The sequence below is a fragment of the Callospermophilus lateralis genome, chromosome 10 (genome assembly GCF_048772815.1).
Source record: "Callospermophilus lateralis isolate mCalLat2 chromosome 10, mCalLat2.hap1, whole genome shotgun sequence".
NCBI lineage: Eukaryota > Metazoa > Chordata > Mammalia > Rodentia > Sciuridae > Callospermophilus > Callospermophilus lateralis.
In genome coordinates this window covers 5,818,271-5,839,168 of record NC_135314.1, presented here as the reverse complement: position 1 = coordinate 5,839,168, position 20,898 = coordinate 5,818,271, and the positions used below count along the sequence as shown (strand labels likewise).

Genomic DNA, 20,898 nt, shown 5'->3' with positions numbered 1-20,898 from the left:
AGTCAGACGTGGGAGGTGTTTGACTCCAGGTCAGCGCCTAAGGTAGCAGCCCAAGGGAGGATCCTGACACTGCCCTCTGATGACCAGCAGACACAGGGCTGGCCCAGCACGGCCTCCATTCGGGGCCTTGTGATCGTCTCTGCCCATCCCAGATGCTCCGACCCGAGTATTCTGCAAGCAGTAAGCTCACTCCCAACTTGCATTCTCTATGCACATCACAGTTCATGGCAATCCAGAAGTCATTTCCAAGACCTTACTTCACCTTTTTCTCTTCCAGAAAGATCACAGTGTGTGTGTGTGCGCAGGCGTGCGCACGTACACCCAGAGGAGCCGGACACCTTCGCCCACGAGAAGCTGCGCACGAGTCTTTTTACAGCAGCCTTATTCATATTGGGTGGAAGTGTGGAAGCCACCAAGATGTCCTTTAACAGGCCATGGTTGGACTGGGGGACAAGCAGACGAAGGACTGTTATCAGTGATAATAAGAAATGAGCTGTCCAGCCAGGAGAAGTCCAAGTGCCCACGGCCAGGGGCAGAGGCTGATCTGGAAGGGCTACAGGAGTCCACCGTACAGCACGCTGGGCACAGCAGACTGTGGAGAAGGTGAATAAAACAGTGAGTTGGGGAACAGTGGGTGGGGCGAGGACGGCGGGGTGCAGAGAGGATTTTTAGAGTGATGCACACACTTTGCAAATAGTGGGCACCAGTGTCATACGTGTGTCAGAGCACAGAACGTTCAGACACAAAGGGTGAACCCTAAATTCAACAGGCACTTGGTACTCACCATGGCCAGTCCCGGCTTATCCAATCTAATGAAGGTGCCACTCCTGCGAAAGGTGTCCCCAACCTGGGAGACAGAGGAAGTCCTGGCCAGAGACATGGAGGAGCTAAAACTGCCAAAATTAGTAAATAAATAAAATCTATCAATTTGAAGAAAAAAAAAAATATATATATATATATATATAATCACAGAGTCACAGAGTCCACTCTGCAAATTACTCAGGTTCATAGGATACTGGTGAATATGTTGAAGTTAAAGTGAACATGTCCTTGGTGCATACTGAATCCAGATCCCCTGGGGTGCAGGGTTGTGCCCTGTGGCTGGGTGCTCTGGGCTGGGATCGCTGGCATGGACCTAAGGAGGTAATTCATCTTTAGACACACACAGGTCCAGCAAAAATATTTTGTAGTTCAAACAAGAGAGGACAAATTTCAAAGAAAATTTTTAATTGAGTGTTTGAGTTAAAACTGAACTCCAGTGCTCCTGACCATCCTAATGAATCCACAGTCTGAACACCGTGCACCTCTGCAGGGTCCCCCCCATCCCTTAAACAGAAGCACCTGAGTGTTAGCCTTTGTTCAGTTAAATTGAGGGATGACCCTTCAGTGGAACGAAGCACTATCTTTTCCAAACTACTTTTGGGTCAGTGACTGAACGCTTGCCCAATTCAAAATCCTTTGAAATTTAAGCTTTGCACACATCCCAAGAAAAATGAAGGCTATTTTCCCTGGGAACCCCATAGATCCTACTGAATGTTCTGCTTGAGCTCAAACCTAAACACAGAGCCCATTTGCAATCACTCATGTTCAATCGTAGAACTCAGTGGTGCCGAGTTGGTTCAGCTGAGACGGGAGCTCTGCTTCTCTGGCTCCCCAGGCTTCCCTGAGCTAAGAACAAACATCTCATTCAGGGACATTATGAGCCAATTATCAGGGTTATTTGATGAAACTACTCCTGAGCAGAAAGACCACCTTTATAGGAAACCAACCTAGACAGTATCTTTGACATAAAATAAAATTCAAGAATAGTAGACTACTGTTGCAAAGTGCATTCAGCCTGATGGGTTTTATTTTTTTAATCGAGGCTATGTTGGAATTCTGGTCCAGGCACGATAAGGTACGTTCAGGCGGCCACATAGTTTGGGGCACTTTACAAAATAAAGACACAGTGCCCCCTCTTCAAAAATTCAGAAGTCCCTTCTAGGCAGCGAGGACACGGCATTATGCCAAGGGCTGGCCCCTCTGAGCTCAGGGTCCTCAAGGACTGAGCAGGTGGAATGTCAAGGGAGCTGACCCCGAATTTGCCCTGGACCTTATCCCCTGCTTCCGCTTGCTGGTGCAGACGCTGGCCAGCCACTGGTGCACCACAGCCCTGGGGGAGAGCCGGGAGTGCGTCAAGGAATCTCTCCACCTTGGCCTCTTCGTGAATTAAGCTAAAGCGTCGACCTATGTTCACTACCTAATAGCATGAGAATTGTGTGTTTTTGAAAATGACCCTTTTTATCACTACTCAGCCCTTTTCTTTCCTCTCGAGTGTGGGGGGTCTCCCACCCCATCCTGCATCTGCCCAGCCCACCATGCAGCACTCAGTGAGCTCAGCAGCACCACCTTCGTGGGCCCTCGATGGCAGGGTCCCGGTGCAGCCTGATGATCCGCACACTCAGATACCGTCCCCAGGTGAGCTCACCACACAAAACCCTTCCAGAGAAGACCATGGGAACTCGTCCTTCCATCCAACAATTCCCACTCTTGTTTCCATGCTCCCCCTCCTAAAAGCCAAGCCAAAGAGACAAAACACGGATCAGTCGAGGTCCGCTTTGCTGAACCAGATAGGGAGGACTTTGATCTTTGCTTCTCTGCATTTATCTTAGTTGTGTGGTCCTGAAGTCTGACATTTGTTAAAACTAAAAGCCATTAGCCCCAGCCATGGGCTGCCCCAGCTTGCAGTGGGGGCTACTCCCTGTCTAGAAAAATGAAGGAGCTTTACTAAAAAGGATTTGAGTTGCTTTCCATCTGGATCATATTTTTTATTATTTTAATAAATTTTTTAAATAAAAATATTTAATGCTTGAATTGATAACATATCCATATGGTATCAAAACAATGTACATATAAGATCCTTCCTGCCCTGGCCAGGGTCATGTGACTCTGCTGTCTCTAGGTTTCCACCCTCGGTAATTGGTTCATACCTGCCAAGGTTATTATTCGAATACAGCAAATGTCCACTGCCACCACCAACAGTGTTCACCTAGGGGACTCTGCCATGAGCCCTGTCCCGCACCGTCTTAGCTCAACACTACTTCTTGGAAATCTGTCTTCATTGGCACATAAAAACCAAACGCCTTCTTGGATCTATCCTTGTTAGTGTCCACTGTGTGGATGTCCCTCCCGTAATATCCCTGAGCCGTCTTCTCTTAGGGACAATTAGGGGGCTTCCAACAATTGACAAAATTACCAAATCCATTTTTCAAATGCCGTATGTTCACTAGCACCTGGCACAGCCCGGAGGAGGCATGGAACCCACGACCAAACCACACAGCTCCACAGGCCCAGGACCAGGGCCCCTCCGTGGGGGCAGGGACGACACACAACAGGGAACTCACACTTCACTCTGGGGAAGTTGGGAGCCGAAGATTCTTCCCCTCCCACCTGTGTTCTTCCAGAAATTTTGCTGAGAATTTGCCTATAATCTAAGGACACAGGACTCCTTTATGCCCAAAGAATAAGGGTGGATGGATACCTCAGATTAAAACGAGATTAAAGTGGCCACAACAAACCAACCCAGATGCCCTTCAATAGATGAATGGATAAAAAAAAATGTGGCATTTATACACCATGGAGTATTAAGCAGCACTAAAAAATGACAAAATCATGGAATTTGCAGGGAAATGGATGGCACTAGAGCAGATTATGCTAAGTGAAGCTAGCCAATCCCTAAAAAACAAATGCCAAATGTCTTCTTTGATATAATGAGAGCAACTAAGAACAGAGCAGGGAGGAAGAGCAGGAAGAAAAGATTAACATTAAACAGAGACATGAGGTGGGAGGGAAAGGGAGAGAAAGGGGAAATTGCATGGAAATGGAGGGAGACCCTCAATGTTATACAAAATTACATATAAGAAGTTGTAAGGGGAATGGGAAAATAAACAAGGAGAGAAATGAATTACAGTAGATGGAGTAGAGAGAGAAGATGGGAGGGGAGGGGAGGGGGGATAGTAGAGGATAGGAAAGGTAGAATACAACAGTTACTAATGGGGCATTATGTAAAAATGTGGATGTGTAACCGATGTGATTCTGCAATCTGTATTTGGGGTAAAAATGGGAGTTCATAATCCACTTGATGTATGAAATATGATATGTCAAGAGCTTTGTAATGTTTTGAACAACCAATAAAAAAAATTTAGTAAAAAAATAAAAATAAAAAAAAAAATAAAGTGGCCACAACAACTAAGGAGCCCACAGCACCCTTAAGTTTCCACTGTCTTTCTCTGTTTTTTTTTTTTTTGGAACCCCTTTGTAACACTAAGAGATATAAACTTGCAAAAGGATAACTAATTCCAGCATGAGAGATCACCAGTCCTGCCTGTCCTGTAGGCATGGATTCCGAATAACAGCTGAGAGCAAGGAGGTGCCCACACCCCTTCCTGCAGTGAACGAGCTGGCACCAGCAAGAACTGGACAGACACAAGAACCCTGCAGGAAGGTCTCGCCCGGAGCTCAGCCAGGATGCAGATCCCGGAGCAGATGTGGGCCCTTGGTCCAGCACTGAGGCTCCTGTCCACCACGGCACACCTCAGAGAGGCCCTGCCCGCTTCACTGTGTGCTTGGCCAGAAGGCTCCTGCGGTGGACGCTGTTCTCACCATAATGCGAAGACGGCGTCTGTCTCTCTTCCCCGGCCCTCTCGCTCTTCCAGAAACTCCGACAGGTACCATGACCTGAGGACCCAGCTGCCTTCCACGAAGCCAGTCAGTAAAGAAGCTTGAAAAAATGTAAAATAATGTTGCTCTTCTTATTAGACTATTTTGTCTTGAAAAATATAGGGTTTTTCAATTAAAACACGCTATTTATGTCAACATACAATGGGTTTATTACTGTTACTTTTAAAAGAATATTTTTTTAATTTCTCAATTTTACTTTCTAATACGGTTTTTGAAGAAAAAAAAAAAAGCTGTTTAGTATAATTAACAAAAATTAAGGCTCTTTGAGGGTCTCCAAAAATGTTTAAGATTGTAAAAGGGCTCTAAAGCTAAACAGCTTGGGAGCTGCTGGTGGTAGAGGAGAGAAGGCAAGCTGAGGAGCCCCTCAGTGTAGGGGTGGGTGTCCCTGTGGAGAGGAAGCAGGGATGGAGTGAGCAGGGACAGGCTCTTCCCACTGGTTGTCACTAAGGAGCACTACGAAGGCAGATAGGAGGGAACTCCCCGGCAGGAAGTGGCGGATGCTATCTGGGGAAATACCCACGAGGAAAAGGGCGAGGGGTCTGTACTAAAAGAGGGGGCATGCAGTAGGAAGTTACTCAAGACCCACAGGGACTGTCCGCACGTCTGTCACCTCTACCTGCCGCACGGTGTTCCATGAAGAGCTCCCCCCCACTGCCCCCCCCCCACGCCCGCCCCACACGCCTGCCTGAGGCTCCCCTGCCCCTCGCCCACCAGGGCTCAGCATCAGGAAGCTTCCTGGGTTTGGCTCCGGGCTTTCCTCCCGTTGCGAGAGGTCCTCCTCCTGTTTCCTTCACCATTTCCCATGGAGACTCCTTCTCCCCTGGATTGGTTGCTGTTTCTCCCGGATCCTCCCCTGGTCTAGTTCAGGACGTGTCTCCCTGCAACCTGACACCACCTCCAAATCCCTGTCCTCCTTACTTTGTCCCTGGGATCCTCAGGGCAACGACATTGTATCAATTTGTTTTCTGGCGCTATGTGCCCTTACATTTCTGTCACCTGTGCTTTCCCGTTTCTACAGGGCCAGAGACGTCCTCATCTTCCATGGAAGGTGTGGTTTGCCTTTCACTTTAGGCTTCCGTCCAGCTGCAGTCGGTGGATAAGGAAGTCCCTTTAGGTCACAGGATGAACCCGGAGCAGGCAGTGCCTCAAGCCAGGCATTGTATCAGCAGTACTAGTCACCAGAGGGTGGCTGTGCTGAGCTGCTATTTCTGGGGACCACTGTGTAGGTGTGATGATCAATTTTATATGTCCACTCACCTAGGCCATGGGAAGAGCAAATATTCTCAATGTGATTGTGAGGGTGTTTTGGATTAAGTTAACAACTGGATTGGCAGACTAAGTCAAGTTACCTCCCCAAATGGGGGCCTCATCTAATCAGTTGAAGGCCTGAACTGAACTTTTAAGGCTGAGCTCCCCTCTCAGCCCAGCTGGACCATCTGACTTTTGCTGTCCTACCTACACTACCCACTCCTCTTGCCGCCTACAGATGTTGGGACTTCTCGGCCTCCATTACCAGGTGAGCCAACTTACAATAAATATCAAATTATATATGATCCCTAGATACAGAGATCATGCCTAGAATGCATTGTAAGTCTCAACCATCACTGGTTCCGTTTCCCTAACACGGGAAGGATAGTCAAACTGTCAGTGGTTGGTCACCAAAGGGTCCTATAATGGAGCTCTTTGATCCAGAACTGGAAGAATTCCGCTGCCTCCCTCACGGGGACGGAGCCCCACTGAGCACCACCGTTTTGGGGTCACTTGGTAGGTGGTCTCTAAGGAAACCAGCGGGTGGCTCCCATCTGCTAACACGGGTGTCACAGACTGAAATGGGTCCTGCTCCCACGATGCCGTCTGCCAGGACCTGCTGCGAGCTCCTGTAGGCCCCGTGCCCTGTTGACGCCTGTGTTCTCATCTAAGCCCTGTCACGGGGCACTCTCCAGGTGGGAAGCGCTGAGACTCGGCTGGTGGAAGCATCGGATGCATTTCATCTCCGGGAACCTCCAGGTGCCACTGGCCAGTCTCCCTCCAGCATCTGCTTCCCGGAGCCATTAAAGGCTCATACATCTTTCAAGCCCAGCATTGCTCAAGGACAAAGGTAACAGCTCAATTTCTGAAATCCAGCTGAGGCCAAAGCAGATCCAAGTTCAGAAAGGCGCACTACCAAGGTCACTAGCTGCTGGGTGGAGTGGCCCCTGCCGGGCCCAGGGGCAATGGACCAAGCCCTCAGCTCTGGGTGGGTGGAGGAGTCCTGGGCCCTCTCCGTTCCTTCCAGTGTAGCTCAAGTTCCCAGAGCTGGGACATGTGCTCCTGTACACTCTGTGTCTGTCCCAATCTGTGTGGACCCCGCTGGAGAGTGGAGCTCATGTTTTCCATCTTACACCAAAACACATTTGCACAGGGACACACGTGCACACCTACGTGTGTATACGGGACACATTCACCCACGAGGAGCCTGCACTTTGGCCCCCAGCACACACATGAATATGCACACACATGAAAAGTCTGCATGTGCAAACACGTATGAGTGTGCGTCTACAGGTGAGCACACGTGTGCACACCCTCCCCAAGAGACCCACCCACCCCAAACGTCGATCAAGGTCACAGACTGTGCTGGAGATCAGCAGCCCCGGGAGCTGAGGAGGGAACTACAGACAGATGGGGGCTGTGCCTCCTGAAGCCACCCAGCTCCGGTCCCCGCCACCCCTCCCCACCTTCTCCGCCTCCTCCTGCCTCTGACAAAGTAGGTCCTGCACTGGGCTGCCTGGACCCGTGCTTGTTCTCTTTGGGAGGCTTTACGGCCCCAAGATGGCCTCGAGGTGTGCTGTGACAATTCCGCTCCATCACTGACTTTGTAAAACCTCTTCATAAAGTGAGAACCGGTGCCTCCCGAATGCCCTTTTGAGACCCATATTCCCAAGATCCAAAGTCAGAGAAGGTCACAATTCCCGAAAATTAGAATCCTGAATGTCGAAACCCTGAAAGCTGAAATCCCCAAACCCACCATCCACAGACAGAGGCCCCACGGGGAGAGCTCTGCCCCAAGAGAAGAAAGGCAGCCCTTCACCGCCCTCAGGAGCTCAAACCACCGAGGACGGAGAGACTCGGCAGCCAGGGCCGCCTCCGCGCAGGCCCCGGCGCGCCCCCTGAAGTGCACTTTGTCAGCGTGGTGTTTTTATGATTCTCTACGCTGCGAATTTCATTTTGCACCAAGCCCGACACTAGAGGTAGAGGTCGCACAAAGACTCCAGGGGTCTTCAGAAGTGTATCAGCACGACCCTTGCTTTGTGCATAAGCATTGTGTGTGTGTGTGTGTGTGTGTGTGTGTGTGAGTGTAAAAATGTGGAAGCTTCCTCCATGAACAAAGAGGTGTCCCTTTTGTCCCTGTGCTGTGTAAATGACGTACTTCTCAAGTTCTCATCAGATGACTCTCCGTGGCAGGGAGCTCTCTCGTGGTCTTCGAGCATCTTGTCCAAAGTCCTAGGTGGTCCCTCACGTTATTCCAGACGATCCCACTTACCCAGCTGGTGCACATGATTGCCAGCCACGGAGACATACGTTTATTCAGTTCACTTTTGACCTACCTATGTGTGAACATGGTTCATCTCCTCATTACCGTCGTACCTGTGTGAATGCCGTTGGTATACCTGAGTGCTCCACACTTGCCAAAAATGTGGTGGTGCACACCTATACTCCCAGAGGCTGGGGAGGCTGAGGCAGGAGGACCATGAGTTCAAAGCCAGTTTCAGCAACTTGGCAAAATTGCTAAGCCACTTAGCAAGACCTCACTCTAAATAAAATATAAAAAGAGTTGGGATGTGGCTCAGTAGTTAAGCACCCCTGGGTTTAATCTCCAGTACCAAAATTTTTTTTTAATTATATGTTATTATTGCCTATGACCTATGAAATATTGTCACGTTTTTATCTGTTTCTCAAATGAATCTCCTTTTTAAAATGTGAAATATATTTTAAAGAATTTCTAAAATATTTTCCAGAGTTACATTTGACCTTTCAGGTTTCAACAACAGGAATCGTGGCGTGCACGGCGTGTCTTTGTGTATTATAGCCCAAACCCAGAAGGATCCACAGTTTCTAGAAACTCCTCTCCTGGGATGGCCTTCCAAGGTGGGATTCTGAGTGAGGCTCTGCCCCTTCCCACAGAACGCTGGGTGCCTCTCAGGTGCTTCGCCCTTGCTTACTCAGGACCAGGAACAAGGGCAGGGTTCCAGACCTGGCGTTAGGCCAGAATGCTTGCCACCTTCCCAGGGGACCCTACACCACGCGCTGAAGCGTGCTCAGGGGACGGGAAATTCGCACAGGTGACTGGTTCCTGTTTTCGATCCCGGCGCCCCTTCCTCCTGCCCGCCTCCCGTTGGTTTCACTGGCCTGGAGTTTATCAGCCTGGAACAGGAGGTGGGGAGCCTGGGGACACCAACGTGACCTGGCAAACCTGGAATCCTCCCAGGCCAGTGGTTCAACGCGTGGACAACAGTCACCGCCTCCCCCGCAGCTACGAGGAGCTGGTGATTCTAAGCCCTGGACCAAAGACTCCAGGACTGAAGAGGACCACAAGACCCAGAGCACAGGGTGCCCCCTGGGAAAGGAGAGGAGGGAGGCTTGGCGTGAGGTTCGGAGATTCCCAGGGCGTGATCAAAAGCCAGCCTGGGAGTCTGCAGAGCCAAAGGGTGGTCGAAACTCTCCGCTTCCCATTTGCTCCCTTCGGAATCCAAACTCAAAATCACAAAGCCACCTGGGGCATCTTCCCACTTGGTCACCTTCTGTCCAGTTAACCCTGAGGACAGTGAACCAGGGTGCCTCCTGGGGACTCATAGCCACCAGGGACTCTTCCAGGCACCCAGAAACCCAGGCTCAACAGGACACCGCACCCAACAGCTCTGGGCATGGGCCGTGACAGCTGTCCCCAGCACCTGCCGCAGCCTCCAGACTTATCAAGAGGTCGAGCTTGGAGAAGTCCTTGCACACGCCCTCCCCACACTCAGGAGCCACGCCGTCTGCGTGTGCAAGTGTCCGAGCTCTCGGAACCTCCACAGAAGCTCACAATTCATGTTGGCGTCCCCTGGCTGGCACGCAGGTGCTCCCACACCCAGGCCAACACCGCAGCGCCCCCGGGAGCGTTTCCCTCGGGCAGAGCTGCCGGGAGGGAGCTGCAGGGGGGTGGGCCTCCGTCTCTGAGCCGCAGCTCCTCAGCTCCTTGCTGGGAAGTCTACACCTTAGCCACCCACTTCCACCACACTCAGGGGAGTACGAACCGGTTATTTCCCAAGAAGATTCTTGACAGTGTCTTGAAATAAAAAGAATAAATACAGAAATACGTGTGGAACTCGGGGAAGGCTCCCCTTTCCCCTATCCAACTCCAGTGAAATACACCTTCCAAGTGACCAGATTTCATCGTTTCAAAATCCAGAGAGGCACGAATTGGCCTTGAGGAAAGAAGCCCAGCATAGGGTCCAGGCTGGAGCTGAACGAGACCCACGGACTGTCTACTTAGGGCCCAAGGATACCAAACCCTACTAGAAAGTCGACCACAAGGTCGATTGATCCTCTGTGACTTCTCAAGCTCAGAAACACGAAGTGACTTTGTCAAAGTCACTCAGTGCAAAAACCAGAATTTCAGTGTGATGTTCTCTGATCCAAAACTATTGGTCTCTATTCGTCTGTTTCAGATGCTGAAACAAAATCTCACAGACCAGCTGGCTTCAACAAAGGAATTTATTTTCTCACCTTCTGGAAGTGGAAGTCCAGGACCAGGGTACCGGGGGAGGTGTTCATGGCTGGTTTTTCCTGACTTACAGACAACACCTCCTTACCGCGTCTTCACTTGGTCTTTCCCGGGGACCAAGAAACTCTTGGTTGGGGAGAAAGAACTCTGCAGTCACTTCTTTTTTTTTTTTTTTTTTTTTTCTTTTTCCTCCTGTGGTGCTGGGGATTGAACCCAAAGCCTTACACATGCTAGGCAAGTGCTCTATCACCAAGCCACAGTCCCAGCCCTCTTCTTAAATAAATTCTATCGTGCTTATTTAATGTACATGACCTCGTGTATCACATATAGATAGTAAAAGGTTTCCTATGACGCAGCCAATCTGCATAGCCATTATCCCTTACGGTTACCCATTTTTTGTTTTGTTTTTATGGCAAGAGCAGTTACAACCCACTCAACTAGCCCAAATACCAGGTACAGAATGATTTTGTCCCTTCTCGTCCTGTGTGTGCATGAGCTCTCCAGGCCTGTCCACACTACATACCTGCTGCTTTGTGTCCTCGGGCTCCATCCCCCCATTTCCTCCTCCGATCCCACCCCTCAGCCCTGATAACTACTGTTTTGTTTTCTATCTCTATATATTTGGATTCTTTAAATTTTCCACGTAGAAGTGAGCTCATGCATATTTTTCTTCCCGGGTCTAGCTTATTTTACTCAGCATAGAGTCCTCCAGGTTCACCCAAGTGTGGCAAGTGGCAAGATCTTGTTCTTTTTTAAGACTAAGTAATATTCCATTGGTGTACAACTCCTGTGGTTCCTATATCCATTTGTTCATCAGTGGATATTTAGGTCACTTATTTATCTTGGCATCACAAACAGAATCCACACTGGCATCTTTCATACAAGGATTATAATCTACATGGATTAGGGCTCTACATGTATCCTCTCATTTAACCTTAATTACTTCTTAGAGGCTCCATCTCCACACTGGCACTTGGGGCTTTAACCACAGAATTTGGGGGACACAAACATTTAGTCCAAAACAAGATCTTTCTTCGACATTATGCTACCTCTCTGCATCAATATTTTAATTAGAAAAAATAATGTGAAATTTTCAGATATCCTCAGTCACAACATCCTAAACATCCTAAACTTTTTGTTTTATCTTTCTCTCTTATTTATGAAAGAGAGATAGTAGAAGCAATTAAGAAGCAAGAATGCGAGTTAGCAAGATCAAGCCACCGCTTTGCCTGACTTCTGTGAATTCTTTTACAACTGCCGCTAACCCTCTGCCTGGTGTAGATACTCCAGTGTTTTCTCCCAGTCCAACGCTTTGTCTAGCATTTCTTTCCTTGGACATAAATTCCTCAGTTTGGTGTGACCAGTAAAACAGTACCAGGGCGGATACATGTGGAGAGACGACTTGGGGTCTGCTCTGGCCGTGGGTCAGCAGGGAGCTGACATGTGCCTGGCTCAGCTCTCTCCCTAGAGAAGGCTGAGCCAGCAAATCAAGGAAACAGGGAACAAGGGAAGGCAAGACTCGCTCCCAGCAGTGAAAGCCGTAATCTTTTTCTAATATTTTGATTTCCTTGCAGAGCAGAAATCATTTTTTCTCAGTTCATCCTGCTCACAGGAACCTCTCACTGCAGGAGGGGCTTTAAATATGCCGGTGGGATTCTGCACAGCCAAGTGCTTTCCAGAAGAGTTCACAGAAAAGCCTGACTCTTACCCACCATGCAGGGAGCCCGGGAGCAGCCGCCACGGAGGGCTCATTCTCCTTCCAAGGCAGACCAGAGCTCCCAAGGCAGCAGACTGGACAGGCTGCCCCGAGGCTCGCGGGCATCAGGGGAGGCAGGTGGACAAGGAGCCGAAGCGCAGCAGGCTTTTCCCTGGAGGAGCACCAGGGGCCAGGAACATGTGAACGGGAGACCAACGGACACTTTCAGAGAGAAGGGAAATCTGAACTGAGCTTGGGGAAATGAAGAATGGCGAAGGCGTGGAGTGTGACAACCTCGGGCCTTGGAACAGAGGCCCAGGTCCAGCTTCCGGCACCTTCCAACAGCAGGACCTTAGGAACGGGGACCAGCACCACGAGGACCGGGTGCTCAGATCAGCCCCTGGCGCCTGGCGCCTGCTGGGAACAAGGATGCAGGTCTGGGGAGAGAACTGGCTCTCGAGGGTCATCAAGCATCCTGGACTTGGGATGGAGAGATTTTTTTCCCACTCCAGGCCCAGAGCAGGGTGCAGGGCAGCCACTGAGAGCCACCAGGGTGGGTGGCCTGAAAGGAAGACTGAGCTCCCTCCAGGAGCAGTAGGGAGCACCTTCCACTTTTTTTTTTTAACCTTGCGGCTGTAGCTCAGTGGTAAAGCACTGGCCTAGCATGTGTGAGGCACTGGGTTCGAGTCTCAGCACCACATATAAATGACTAAAATAAAGGTCCATGGAAAACTAAGAAATATTCTTTAAAAAGACTTTGTTTCAATTTTTGCAACTTGTTAAATTTGTAGTAGAAGATGCATATCTTAATATCTGCCATCTTGACCATCTGCTAATCTTTCTGGTGGGGGTTCTGGAGGTTGAATCCAGGACTGGTCCCGCGAAGCCCGAGCTCCGCCCCAGCCCCGCCCCCCAGCTCCCAGGTAACCACTGGGTCTGAGTCATCAGCACTGAGTCACCCCCCCACCTCCAGAACTCCGTCTTCCCACAGGGAAACTCTGCCCCTTAAGCACCAGCTCCCGTCACTCCCCTCCAGCTTTCGTCACCACAGTGCCACTTTCTGTCTCCAGGAGTTGGACCACTCCAGGGACCACACGGTGGTGGCATGGCACTGTACTTCCCTTTAGCAACTGGCTTCTTTCACTTGGTGTGACGTCTTCAAGATCCATCCTCCTGGCAGCCGTGTCGGGAGTCCCCTCCTCTAAAGCAGAGCCATGGTCCACGGCGGGGATGGATGAAGTTGTTTATCCACTCATCTGTCAGAAATTCTAACAACAGGGTCACCTCCACCCATGGCTACTGTGAATAGTGCTCTGCCAACAGCGAGTGGCCCAGAGGAGCCACTGCCCACCTGTCTTGCTAGACAGTACTTCAAGATCTACACAACGGGGCACAGCGTTTCTCCTGGAGGTTGGAACAGGCCCGGTGCAAAACAAACATCAGAGTATTTCAGTGTGTGTGTGTGTGTGTGTGTGTGTGTGTGTGTGTGAACAGTGTGCATTAGTACCCAACAGCCCTGAGTGGACAGAATGACCTAGAGTTTCCCAAAGTCAGATGACCTCCAAGCCAGGGACCTACATGCAAGCCTGCAGGCTGATGGGTGACTCTCTGGGGACAACCGGTCCCCAGCCTGAGCTCAGTGCTCTTCTGACTGGGCGGTACACCCCCACCCGGGCATGAGTCAGGATGAGGAGGCCACTTTTGCCCGGGGCAGAGATTTGAGGAGGATATACGGGGTAAAGTGGAGGCCTGGTGGAGAGAACAAAGATCCGGGTGTTTAACTGGTGACTGGAGTGCACAGCTCTGGTCTGAGGCGGAACCCAAGACTGGTCGTGAGTGTGTGAAACACATGGGAAGCTTTCAGCCACCTCCAAGGCCAGTGTCACAGTGGTGCCATGACAGTGGGCCTCTCCCACTGTTTCCACCCATCCCTCCCCCTTCAGGACATGAGTAAGGGGGGGCACAAGCAAAGAAGGAAGACGTAACCCCCTGTCCCAAGCAGACTGTCCGTCTGCAGCCGGCCCCGGGAGACCGAGGCTTCAGTTCGGGGTAAGGTGAGATGGTGCGTGTGTACATCGCTGGGCTGGACATGCTGAGTTGCCACTTTCAGGAAACAAGAGGTGCAGACAGACATGATCTGAAGGCAACCAGAAAACGCGGCCCCCCTGAGCTCAACCAAGGTGTGAGAGAAGCAGCTCAGCTTAGGGTGGGACAGGCAGGAGAGAATCAAGTGGTCCCCCATAACCTGTAAGTCCTCACATCGAGCATCCAGGAAGACTCGCCGGTGGGTGGGGATGTTGGCAAGTTGGCTGGAGGTAACCAGGGAAGGTCCCAAGGTGGGCACTAGAGGAACTCAGCTGGGCCTGGGAGCCCAGGGGCTCTGGTTTCACCACTGATTCGGGGTAGCCTGGGGGACCAAAAGAAGTTGAACCCCAACTCAAAGGTTTCTTGAAGTTATTCGCCCATGACTGGGACGTTGAGTTGCCAGATAAGTTACGGGACACCCAGTTAAGTCTGAATTTCAGATAACCCATGAATGCTTTTTAGTCTAAGCATGTCCCAAATAGTTCTAGAGACATCTCCATACCAAAAAGTTAGTCATTGGTTATCTGAAACTCCAATGCAGCTAGGTGTCTTATATTTTTAACAATTTTATTGATATAATTTACATATCATACAATTCACCCATTTCAAATGTACAATGTTTTTAGAGTAGTCGTGAGTTGCACACCATCACCACGATCAATTTTAGGCACTTTCATCACCCAACAAGGAACACCAAGCCTGCAGCCGACACTCTCCATCCCCCTGCCCGTCCCAACTGCAGACCCTGCTCCACTAGTCCGATTCCTTCCTGTGCCTACAGAGCCGCCTGTTCTGGACATTTTTTATTTTTTAATGGAAGCCCACTTAGGACCAGCTTCTTTGATTAGGTATAGTTTTATGCAAGATGCATCCTAAACATTGCAGCCCTTTGTTCCGTTTTATTGTCAAGAAATATTCCATTACCTGGTGATAAAAGCGTACTTGTCCAGTGATCTGCTGCCGAGCATCTGACTTGTTTGCAGTCAGTGATTCTGAGTTAACGCTGGTGTAAACGCTGTGTAAAGCTTTTGTAGAGGTGTTCATTTCTCTCGCCTGTGTACCTAGGGGATGCATTTTGAGAAACTGCCCACCTACTTTCCACAGCAGCTGTGCTGTTACTTTGTTGTTGTTGTTCTATTTCTCACCAGTAATGTACAAGCCTTCCGACTTCTTCACATCCTCGACATACGTAGTAGTTTCTGGTGATCTGATGATAGTCGTCCTGGTCTTGTGAAGAGGTATCTCATTTGGTTTTGGTTTCCATTTTCCTCATGGCTAGTGAGTATCCCTTCACGTGCTTATTGACCATGTCATGCATCTTCTTTGAAGAAATATCTATTCGAATACTGCACCTACTTTTTCATTCTGTTATCTTTTCATTATTGATTTGTAAGAGTTGATTTATTCTGAACACTGGACCCTTATCAGACTTACACATATCTTTCTCTCTCCCATCCTGTAGGCTGTCTCTGCACTTTCAGTCTCTCTCCACGTCTTGACCCCGAGTGCTGGGATAGAATCCAGGGCCATGAGCATGCTACGTCTTTGCAACACAAAGCCTATTCATTTCGCTGAAGTCGAATTTGACTGTTTTTTGTTGCCGTGTGTGTCTTCATTGCTGTATGTAAGAAAGTTTTGAACAACCCAAAGTCACAAAGATTTGACTCCATATTTTCTTCAAATAGCAATTTAAAGTCGGCTCTTGGCCAGTTTGATCATGTCATTCTGAAGGGGCTCCAACTCTGTTCTTTTGCAGTCTGGTGGTCTTAGCATTGTTTTTTCAGGCATCGTGATTTTTATTTGTAAATGTGGCAGCCCAGGTCAGAGGAGTGCACCTGGACAAAGCAGGTACCTCTTTAATCCTCAGCAGCTCTCGGCTGCTCTTTCCCAGGACGGTGCCCGTTCCCTTCCCTCCTCTCAGCTTGAATTCCCATTTCCCTCCAACCCTGTCCTTAAACACTAACTGGGGTCTGGAGAGAAGAGACCCCTGGCCTGCCTCCGTGCACACGGTGAGGGTAGTGTAGCTGGTAACTCTGCAAAGTTGACGTGGCCCTCGTTGGATCCAGCTCTTGGCCAGGGTTCAATGATCTGGACTAAGCTCCAATTCCACTTCAGGTTTGGAGTTCTGAGTCCTGAAACAGCAACTGACACAAGTGTTTCTTCTGCCCTCGACCCAGCCCTGCCCAGGCCTCCGTGTTTCCTCTGTGCCAAGATGGCGGCACCAAAGCCCTTTCTTCTTTGTCCAGGACCTCTGAGCTATGCCAGGGGCCGCTCTCCCTCCACTGCCACCTCAATTCCCAGAAGTCCTCCTCTGGTCCTTAGGCCATCTGCCAAGTTTCACAGTGGACTCTACCCATGAGAACCCAGGAAACATTTCGTGGGCTGCGTTCCTATGAGCTGCTGTTGAGGCTGCTCAGCAGAGCCGTTCCCTGTGAAAAGACCTTGCTGCCCGCTTGCCTGGCGTTCAGCCTGAGAGCCAGCTAGGTCATTCACGTTAAGGTTCAGACTCAGTGTGGCTCATCACTTTCTTCTGAGTCTGTGAAGTCACTTCCCACACTAACCCCGTCGCCTACACGAGATGACTTGTTCATGAGCAATGGGTAACAGTGTCTCAACACACCGCTGGATTTTCCCCCAAAGCCATCTGGGGTATTATGACAAGGAGCAATCTCACCTTCAGAGTTGAGTTAAGCAAGCTCCCACAACGCTCTCACGTCTCTTGGTTCATGATGGGGACGATGACAGCCCCAAGGCCATTCAGACTACCCCAAAGAAGGGCCCTCAACACACCCCAGGGCCTGCGTTCCAGATGCCTCATGTCCTAATGTCCCCCTGAGTCAGAGGCAGAAGAACAGAACCCATCTACCTCCACTCAGGACTGATTGTTTCTCCCTTCACACTGGAAGCCGCACCATTAAACTTTCACTTTATTAAGGAAATCTTTCATCACAGTTAGACTGAGGTCTAATTACCACCATGTTTATCAGTCAGAATTCTCCAGAAAAACAGATCCTGTCATGTGTATACATACACATACCCTCCCACTAACATGTATAACTAGAATATATAAGTATGTAAAATAAATTTCTATGATTATATAAATACATAAATTTACAGATACATTTTAAGCATGTAGAACTCCACGTTTGTGTACCTATTTGTTTGTTCAGTTTTCCCTGAAGGCCCTCTGAGCTGGACCCCTGGCTCTCCTCCTGCCCCCCCAGCCACCCCATGCTCACCACCTGAGGGGCTCCCAGACTCTCCCACCCTCCTCGCCTTTCCACCTGACCTCCGCCCCCTTGGGAGAGTTAGGTGCCCTTTCTGCCACCTTCCCGCAGGCCTAAGAGCCTTCTGATCTATCCCAGTGGGACATAATGACACTTTTCTTCCAAAAAGTTGAGATATTTATAAATAACTCACAATTAATGTTCTGAACTTTTGTCTTCTTGGTGTGTGTGTGTGTGTGTGTGTGTGTGTGTGTTTGCACAAAGAGTTACTATAGATCAAGATCAGGAAAACCACAACCTGCAGGCCAGATCCAGGCCACCGCCTGTTTGTAAGTCAAGTCCTGTGGGGACACAGCCACACCCATTCATTTCATAGGTTCATAGCCGCTCTCATCTGAGGGGGCCTGGTTGAGGACTCTCCCAGGTGGCCCCCAAACCTGAAATGCCTCTCTCTGGCTGTTCACATTTTTTGCTAATCCCTGCAAGAGCCTCCTCAGCCTCTGGCCTCTCAGGAACAGCAGGAGGGCAACACATTCTTGGAAGGACCAGGCCAGAAGGGACCTAGGGAGCTGAGTCAGCAGAGGTCCCGGGGACGGAGGACAGCCGTGGAGACTCCTCCACCTGGCCTTGGTGGGAGGAGGCACTTCCTGGAGAGACCCGGGAGGCAGAGTCTCAGGCTGGCGCCCCCCAGGGTTTCCAAGTGTGTGCAAGTGTCGGGTTGACCCACTGCTCCAGCCTTCCTGGCTCACGGAAGACCCCACTGAGGTGGAGTTCCCTCAGGGACTCTGAGGTTCTGGGGGCCCTGGGGTAGGAGCTAGAACGGGATCAGCCACACCGAGTCCAGGAAGAAAGGGAGAAGTTCCTTCTCGGTTCCCGTCTTCAGACTCCAAGTCTCTAGGTGGGGCAGCCAGGCCCCAAGCGTCGGCTATTTATTTGTGACCAGAGGCCTCAAGAATATAGTTGATCTCTCTCTCTCACACACACACACACACACACACACACACCCTCAGTAATAGGAACCGAATCCAAAGAGTCACCCAGAGGTCACTGTCATCTCCCTGTTGGAAGGCGTTCTGCTTTCCAGATTCCTAAATAAGCCCTGCGGTTGCCAGTCACACCAAGAGCCCCTGGGGGATCGCTTGGGTGCCACCCTACGGTGACCGCAGCTGGCCGTGCAAGTCTGAAGTCCCAGCTGCAGGTCAGAGCCATGTTTGCCAAGGACAGGTCTCAGAAGGAGCCTTCAGCCACCGCAGGGGTGAGAGACTGGCTGGCACTCAGCCTGAACGTGTCTGCGTTGGCCTGTCCTCTCTAGGAGGACACACTGTGGGGGAACCCCCTTCCTTCTCCAGCCTTCATTTCTTTGGGAAATGGCGCAGCCCCCATCTTTCGGCTAACCCAGGAGAATTTTCCTAGAATTTCAAATTATTTGCAGAGCCACGTGGCGGGGTATCACATTGATAACCATCTGCTCCAAATCTTCACACAAGGGAATCTGGCAAAATCCCACACTCTCAAGGGTAGGAAAAACTACTCCACCCTCCACCTCCCTGAAGGGAACCAGAAATGACACTTAATTTTCCGAGCAACTCACAGCAGTTGAGTGACAAAGGACTCAGAGATTTCTCGTCAAAGGGATTGGAGACAATGACAATTTCCAACATGATTGGAATGGCAGCTGCAGCAATGACTGATGGGCTGCTCAGAAACTTTTTAATTGCTTTGGCTGCTTCATACCCTTGCTTCCAGTAACTTTATTATTATTATTGTTTGAATTGGTTTTTTTTAGAAAACATCTCCGTGTGTTTTCAACAGTTGTCATGGAGAGTTGGCATCCTGGAGATTTCCTGGAGGAAAATTACTTCAAAGGCTCATCACACACACGCACGCGCGCGCACGCACATACACACACACACACACACACACACACACACGGATGTTCCAGGAGAAAAAGGAAGGAACTCGAAGACAAAAATACTGTGATGTGATCTATAAATTCATATCTTTCTTTGGCACCCATTTGGGTCTTTCCCATCTGCCATCACCTACAAATTATTAGCTTTTATTACGATGTTATGATTCTACGTGACAGAAAATATAAAACTTGAACAAATTAACAGAGCATAATTAACACAACTGATCAGTGATTGAAAACAGCTGCAAATCAAAGCTCAAACGAGTGAGTGGGATTGGCACCAGAGAACGTGTCTCCATACGAGAGTCTGGAGACACCTTGAACCCAGAGGTGCCTGCTCAAGGGCACAGGCTGATTACCAGGATCAGGAGACACTTCCTGACTTCTCGTGGTCCTAGAGAGATTGCTGAGAGATCCACAAGGTCACTCGACGAGGACTACAAGCCCCACAATGCCTGGTGTTGACACAAAACCACCTGCCTTTCTCACAACAGATGCGTGAGACACGCACCACCGTCTCCTCCCACCAGGAGGATCACCCGCAGACTTGGATTCTGATGAAACCATACAGCATTCAAACGCACAGTGAACTAAGGAGAACCCCGTCCTGCAGTGGAAGAAGGTGTCACCGGTGCTGCCAGACTCTGCCATCTAAATTAACAAAATGTCTATTCAGGAAGTTTGAGAAAGAGCCTGATCCCAAAAGCCATCTGATGTTTCCAGTGCGGAATGGAAAACGTTTATGCTCTAATAAGTTCACAATGACGTTTAGGCTGTGAAGCTATAAAGCAGGAAAAGTCTCAATATAGTGAGACCCAAGCTACACCAATCAGGATGCTCTCTGCCAAAGCGTTCACAGGGGCTACCATGTTATTATGGGTACATTTGGACCCTCACACTGCGTGCTGATTTTCCAACTTTCAACCGTGTATATTCATGGCCACGTGAGCTCCCTAGACACGGTCCTAGGGACACAGCCATGTGGGGAGTCAGGTCACCCGCAGGGGAAAGAGAGGCCTTTTCTCACAGCTGCATGGGAGGACCTATATGAAGCTGCAGGGACCCGTGTGCTGATTCCTACCCCTCCATCCCCACCCTTCTCCACACCCTTTGGGACAAGGAAAAGGGCCAGCATCCTGCAGTCCAGCTCCTCCTCCGGCCTCACCTGGAAACCCCTGCCAATGGCCACCCACTAGACACTCATGCAACACGTTCCAGGAGGGTGACCCACGTCAGCAGCACTGGCCAGCACACCAGAGTTAGTGCATACTCACTCACCGTCCTCTGATTCCACCTAAAATATAGTTTTCCCACTTCTGAGGTGGTTTGAGATGCCAGGTGGCACGTCGGCCTGGGGTGACAGAAAATGCCTTACGTCCACGTGTACTGTCTGTGGATTCTTCTGCATCCTAGCCACACAGCTGGACAGAATTTCCTAGTGACCCTTGCAGAGAGGTGATGGTAGCCTTTCTGGCCAATGGGATGGGGGCAGAAGGAGCAAGTGCCATTTCTAGTCTGA

General features: G+C 49.9%; 1 long non-coding RNA gene across 1 annotated transcript; it reads right to left on the bottom strand.

The window, feature by feature from the left end:
- Positions 1-812: 812 nt before the first annotated feature.
- On the bottom strand, positions 813-5,778 carry LOC143408666 (uncharacterized). The gene is made up of 3 exons (XR_013092517.1): positions 5,705-5,778; positions 4,642-4,759; positions 813-893 (listed from the first exon to the last, which is right to left on the bottom strand). It is a non-coding gene; the product is annotated as an uncharacterized LOC143408666 (long non-coding RNA).
- Positions 5,779-20,898: the final 15,120 nt, after the last annotated feature.